Source organism: Sorex fumeus, unplaced genomic scaffold, assembly GCF_029834395.1.
Source record: "Sorex fumeus unplaced genomic scaffold, SorFum_2.1 ptg000002l, whole genome shotgun sequence".
Taxonomy (NCBI): domain Eukaryota; kingdom Metazoa; phylum Chordata; class Mammalia; order Eulipotyphla; family Soricidae; genus Sorex; species Sorex fumeus.
Genome location: NW_026606059.1, coordinates 33,168,827 through 33,176,077, shown reverse-complemented (window position 1 = coordinate 33,176,077; position 7,251 = coordinate 33,168,827). Strand labels below are relative to the sequence as shown.

The 7,251-nt window shown below is 44.9% G+C and overlaps 1 non-coding gene across 1 annotated transcript; it reads left to right on the top strand.

Moving 5' to 3' along the window:
- Positions 1-7,063: 7,063 nt before the first annotated feature.
- On the top strand, positions 7,064-7,251 carry LOC130023481 (U2 spliceosomal RNA). The gene has a single exon (XR_008792476.1). It is a non-coding gene; the product is annotated as a U2 spliceosomal RNA (small nuclear RNA).

Here is a 7,251-nt window from a genome sequence, read left to right as displayed (position 1 = left end):
ATTGCCAGGTGTGGCCCAAATAAAAAAATAAAAATTTTTTAAAAAGTCAGTTTAGCATTTTAGCTCAACTCCCATTCATCCAAACCCTTATGCCCATGAAAAATGACTCCAAGATTCTTAGCAAGAGTTAGTGTGTGGTTTTAGATGTGCAGATCAGGTGAAAGGTAGGTACCACCACCCTTCATATCCTGTGCTTCCGAGCTTGGAACACCCAGCACACCCCCACACACACACAATAACTGTGAACACTTCCACAACAAAGGGGCCTGTGAACTCACCTGATGGAGTTTCCATCACATTTCTTGTCGCTAGACCTGCTCATAGACCTGCTGTGTGACATTTAGAGCTGACTCTTGGGGGCAAAAGACAAAAGAAACAAAGAAAATAAAACCCTCATGGCATCATTCATGAAAGACCCAAGAACATCTACTGGCTACTGTTTAGAACGCCCAAAGTACTGTCCAGTACCTCATGAATCAAGCAGCATTCAATCTAATAGACAGAAAAGAGTGCTGAAGAGCAATCAGAAGGGATGCTTCAATAGACCACTGTGAGCAGAAACAGGAGTTATCCTGAAACTATTAGTAAATGCCTTGCCTTCAGTGGAGCAACGGGAAGTCTTGGAACAGAGAAGGCAAACGCTGACCTGGTGACCCAGGCCTTCCTTTTCCTGGACAGCTGACCTTAGATAAGTGTAGGTTGTTGATGAGGAGCCTAGCACAACCAACATGTGCTCTAGTTCTAGTGGACCACCCTGCATTTCAGGAAAATGCTCAATATTCATCTACCTCTCTGTAGTTCCTGTTTTTTCTAAGTTATCTCTATATCAGTTCTGTCTTTTCAAACCTGTTTGAGGTCAGACTCTAGTCTAAAGGGAGAAAATGGTTACACTGCCTTAGTGTCAAATTTCAAAACTAGTTAAATACAATGAGTTTCCTGATGAACAGAAAAGAAGCTCTAAAGAGGCTGGGGAAGAGCCCGGCAGCTTGTGGCAGAAAAGTGAATGGACTATGAGTTAATCCACGGTACCATGCCTGCCTGGGAGGGAAGAGGTGTCGCTCCCTTCCACCCTTTTCCCCCTGGGCAGCAAGATGGCGGCCTTCTTGGAGCTCTTTGGAAAGCCAGGTATGAGCCAGTAGTGACAGGGCAACTGAAACCTCGTGGGAAGGGGAGCATTCCCGGCTCGTCCTTCATACCCTACCAAGGTCATGAGTTGCCCCCAAAAGCGGCTCTCCGGCATGACCATGGCTCCAGAGCCACAGATACCAATCTCGTAATTATCTGGCTCGTGGCAGAAATACCTCCAGGCTTAATAAGTAAAATATCAGCAGCCGCAAGACATCATGTGGTTCTCATAACTAACTGTAGAAAAAACAATCATTTCACAATGCCTTTACAGCAGTTCTGATTGTTGGGTGTAAACTCTAAACAATAATGGTGCATCTTTTGTCGAAATAATGAATGTAATCAAAGTAGATAGAGTGTATCTGCCTCACAGGCATTGGGAGGGGTGGGGGGGGCTATATTGCGGTTCTTTGTGGTGAAAAATAAGTACTGGTGAAGGGAAATGTGTTTGATCATTGCATAACTGAGACTTAAACCTGAAAGCTTTGTAACTTTTCCCACAGTGATTCAATAAATAAGTATAAAAATAAATAAAGAGGCTGGAGAGGGGATGGGGGAGGTGGTGGAGGGCATGCATGGCTAGAGAGTTACTACAGGAGGTAGGCCTCTGCCAGGACTCATGCCTGAATGCAGAGTAAACCCTGAGCATAGCTGGGAGTGGCCCCAGAATAAAACAAAAAAACAAAACCAGTAAAACCAGTACAAAAGTAGAATTAACAGAGGTAAGATTACAAAGACAAAAGTCACTTCAATTCCTTTATCAAAATGTAAAAATTCTCCCCACCCCCGCCCTCAAGTGAGCCCTACTACTATAGCTCTTTAGTTTTGTAAGCTAAAAGTGGTTCAATATGAGTCAGAAAGAGAGGCACAGACATAGAATGACTGCACTCATTTATGGAATATAAAATAACATAATATGAGAGTGACACCCAAGAACAGTAGACACAGTACTGTGCTGTCCTCCCATTGTTCATTGATTTGCTCGAGCAGGCCCAGTAACGTCTCCATCATGAGACTTGTTGTTACTGTGTTTGGCATATCAAATACGTCACGGCGAGTTTGCCAGGCTTTGCCATGCGGGCGAGATACTCTTGGTAGCTTGCCAGGCTCTCCAAGAGGGGTGAAGGAATCGAACTTGGGTCAGCCTCGAGGGCCATGTGCAAGGAAAACGCCCTACCTGCTGTGCTATCGCTCCAGCCCGACAATAGAGACAAGGACCAGAAATATTCCTCCATAGTTAGAAGCCTACCTCATGATCTGGGGGAGAAGGCAGCTGGAATAGAGGGGATCACTAAGTCAATGATGGTTGGAGAAATCATTCAGGATGGAAGATGTGTGCTGAAAATACATAAAGGACCAGACGTAATAGCCTCGCAGTATCTGTATTGCACACCATAATGCCCAAAAGTAGAGAGAGAGTATGGGAAAAATTGTTTGCCCACTTAGGCAGGGGAGGTTGGGATGGGGGAGGGAATACTGGGGACATTGGTGGTGGAGAATGTGCACTGGGGGAGGAATGGGTGTTCATCATTGTATGACTGAAACTCAAACATGAAAGTTTTGTAACTATATTTCACGGTGATTCAATAAAAAAGAAGAAAAAAGGTTCAATAAACTCCCCCTGCCTCCCTCCTGTAGCTCAGGTTGTATTTTCTATCACTTTCAATTAAAAGAATATAATCAGCATTCTGATCCGTAGTCAGACGCGTTATCCATTGCGCCACTGGCCCAATTGGGCTGGAGCGATAGCACAGCGGGTAGGGCGTTCGCCTTACACGCGGCCAACATGGCCGACCGGAGTTCAATTCCTCCGCCCCTCTCGGAGAGCCCGGCAAGCTACCGAGAGTATTCGATATGCCAGACACAGTAACAACAAAGTCTCCAATGGAGACGTTACTGGGCCCGCTCGAGCAAATCGACGATCAACGGGGGGGCCTTTACCTTTACCTTTACCTTAAATCAGCATTACTTCAGATTCAGATAAGGGCCCAAGGGGACAGCACCTGCTTTGAGGCGTGAAACCACAACGCTGGTTGTGATCCTGCAGCACCGTCAGGTATGACCCCCAGCGCCACAGGTCTGCATCTCTGAAACAACCGGGTGTGCCCCAGTGACACAACTAAAGTGTGCAAGCCCCAGTGAGCATCACGACCAAGGGTGGGGCCTCTATTCGCTGCAACAACAATGGAAAAAGGGGCAAGATTATTGAAAATAATGCGAGACAATAAATGAGATATCTTGCTCTAAAGAGAGAGACCCAAAACAATTTCTTCGCTTTTCTTACATTTATTTTTCCTCTTCCCTTCCCTTTGTTGTTGGCGGTGCTGTTGCAATGACCAGGGGCTGAACACAGCTGTGGCTATGGAGCTCACATACTCAGCTATGACAATTGTTTGGATACTCAACATACACACACACACACACACACACACACACACACATAAATGGGGACAAGGGATGCAGTTCAGTGTACAGGACTTGTCTTATATGGTTGAGACCATAAGTTTAATCTCAAGTCCCATTGGGGAGGTTGGAGTGGAGGAAGAAGACAGAAAGGGACATGAAAGATAGTATTCCCAATGAGCAATGAAACATAAATCAAAATATCAATGACATACGGCTTTACATTTTTCAGGATGTGTATCATCAAGAAAGGAAGAGTATGAGAAAAAAAAGAAAAGAAAAAAGAAAAATCCCTGCGCATTGTCAAGTGAAATGTAAATGTAAATTACAATAGCCACTGTGGAAAACCGAAGTTTACTCAAAAAATTAAAAGTAACTTTGGGGTCAGAAATAGTGCAGAGATAAAGGTGCTTGCCTTGCATGTAGCACTACAAACTTGGTTTGCATTCCTACCACCACATAAGGTCCCTCGAGCACCACTAAGAGTAGGGAGTCAAGTGTGACCCCTGAGCACCACAGACCCTGAGCACCACATCCTCCGCCCCCCCCCCAAAAAAAATGAGAGAAAAAAATTAAAAATAGCTTTCACTCAAATTCCACTTCCAGGTAAATAACAAAGGATCTGAAATCACTATCTTGAAGAGATGTGTGCAAAAGGGGAAGCAACAGTGAACGGGGGTCAAAGGGGTACATTGGTGCTGTAAAGCCAAATATTCAAGCCACAGACTCAACAACACTGAAAATAAGAGATCCAAACTTCAAGCACTAAACTAAAAAATGTGCCTGTCAAGGTGACAGGCTGGGGATGGGAGTGTGTGTGTGTGTGTGTGTGTGTGTGTGTGTGTGTGTGTGTGTCCTGGTCGCACTCTTCTGGGAGCAGAATTTTATAGTCTCTGGGTCTTGGCCATTGATGGGATTACACGGCACCAGGGGCAGTTGGTGGGTGTAACGTCTACATACTGGAAGATAGGGAATCTGGGTGGAGGGCAGTTGGTTGGTGTATGTGTGTTGGGGGGTCAAAGAAAGGGTAATAGGCGGGAACCTGCAAACCCACGTGGAGGGAAGAGATACTAGTGGTGGAACTGGTGCTGGAACGTAGTGTGTCTAAGACCAACAATAATAACTTTGTAAATCATGGTGCTTTGATAAAATTTTTCCAAAAATAGAGATGTCTCCATTCCTATGTATCACTGTATCACTGTCATCCTGTTGTTCATCAATTGCCTCAAGCAGGCCCCAGTAATGTCTCCTTCGTCCTAGCCCTGAGATTTTTAAAAGTTCCACATTTGAGGCTCTTTCAGGGTCAGGAGAATGAGACACTTCATTATTACTGGTGTTTGGCATATTGAGCACACCACGGAGAGTTTGCCAGACTCTGCCGTGTGGGCAGGATACTTTTGGTAGCCTGCCAGGTTCTCCGGAATAAAAACTAGATAAAAAGATGTCGCATGGCTGCATTTACGGCCGTACTCTTCTGGGGGCAGGATTTTATAGTCTCTGGATCTTGGCCATTGATGGGATTACACGGCACCAGGGGCAGTTGGTGGGTGTAACGCCTACATACTGGAAGATGGGGGATCTGGGTGGAGGAGGCCCAGTCCCGATCCGAGCAGGCTTGGAGATCTACGCCCCGGATCCCGCACACCTGGGTTCCTTGGCCGGTTCCTTCATGCGTGAGGCTCATCTTAACCTGTGGAGAGTGGTCTTAAGCATGGCTGTGGCTGGAACCGGAGGTCTTCAGCTGCTGGGGCTCTGCTCAGGATGGAGAGGGAAACTCAACCCACACTCCTCCAAGGGACCCCTGTGAGGACAGCCAGGCATGGAGGGAGGAGAGTCTATGCTGTTCTCTTCCGGGAGCAGGGTTTTATAGTCTCTGGGTCTTGGGTCCTATGTATGATACTGTTACTTATAACATCTAAAATATGACACAACCTATGTGTACATAGTTGGATGGTTGAATGAAGAAGCTGTGATATGCATCAGCCCTGAAATAGCCCAAGGGTATGAAAGCACCTACCAGATGCAGAAACTGAGGATTACCTAAAAGAGGGTGGATCCACTCAGAAAAGGAGGAACTCAAAGAAAATACAAGAAGTCATGTGAAGATTATGGAAAAGATCATCAATAATCCAAGGTGCTTCCCTTTGACCTACCATAGCTACAAAGATTCAAGTGAGTCCGTTTGTGGAAAATCCTTCTGTAAAATCATCTCTATAAAGGCACACAGGATGAATTTTCTTAGAGATTGACCAGCTCACCGCACATCTCAGTCTGAAGAGTTCTCTCTTCTTGCTCTTTCTCTCTCTTCTTTCTTACTCTGCCCCACCCCACCATGTCTCTTTCCCTCCCTCCTTCTCTTCTCAAACTATTTTATTTAATTTAAAAAAAAAAAGAAAGAAAAGGAAATGTGGGGCCAAAACAATAGTATGGCTGACTCAGATCCACAACACCCCAAATGAACCCCCCAACCCTACCAGGAATGATCCCTGAGTGCAGAGCCAGGAATAAGCTCTGAACACTGCTGGGTGTGACCCCCCAAACCAAAACAAAAAAGAAAAAATGAAAATGCAATATGTGTATAGAGAGACAGGATGATCACAATATGTATTACATAAACTGTTTATATGTGCGTATCACATAGCGTGGCATGTATACATATATTTGGTCAAAAATATAAGGAGAAAGAAGAAAGGAGGAGGAGAGGAGGAAGAAGGGAAGAGGGTGAAAGAAGGAGACATAGCAGGAGGAGACATAGTAGGAGAAGACAATTCTCTGCAACGTGAATGAAGCTTGAAGGCATTTTGCTAAGTATTAAATAAATCAGATATAAGAACACAGAAACTATATGATCTCATCTAAATATTGGATTTAACCAAACTCATGAAATGTAATAGATTGGTGGAAGTAGCAGGGAGATGGGTAAAGATGGTCAAAAAGTATGAACTTTGGAACCAAGGAAGTAGTTAATAGACTAGAATTCATATTTGCCTGCGGGAGTTTTGGATTTGGCCTTTGGCACCTCTAAGAGTGACTCCCAAGAACTAAGCCAGTATACCCTGAGACTACAGGTATGGCACAAAAGCCAAAGATATTACAAAACAATTTGATAAATAAAACTTAAAAATTTTTAGGGACGGTTTATTCTTTAATTTTGTGGTGTGAGGGGCTACTGATCAATTTAAAACCCTATGGAAAAGCTTTCTGCTTGTCAGAGAGATCACTCAATTGGCTGAGTGCCTGTTCTGCATGCTGTCATTTCTTGGGGGGTAGCAGGGTGGGGGCACACCCAACAGTGCTAAGGCCTTATTCCTGGCTCTGCACTCAGGCATCACTCCGGGCAGGCTTGGGGGACAAATATGGGGGGCTGGGGATTGGACCTGGGTCAGCCGCGTAGAAGGCAAATGCCCTATCTGCTGTACCACACTCCAGCCCCAAGCTCTGCATACTGTAGGACCAGGTTTGACCCCTGTGCCACATATGGCTCTCCCAGGCACTGCCACCCAGTGTGACCCAAGAAAACTGGGGGAAAAAAGTTATCACTTGTTGGATTTTGGCTAAGATTAAGTGTAGAATCTGTTCTTATAAGTTTAACATTGCTACATCCTCTATCCAAGGATAATATATTAAATGGATTTTTGGAGCAGGGAAATGGAATAGGCGCTTGCTCCATTCACCTGACACATAGACCTGCATTACAGTACCTCCAGGAAAGGTTAAAAAAAA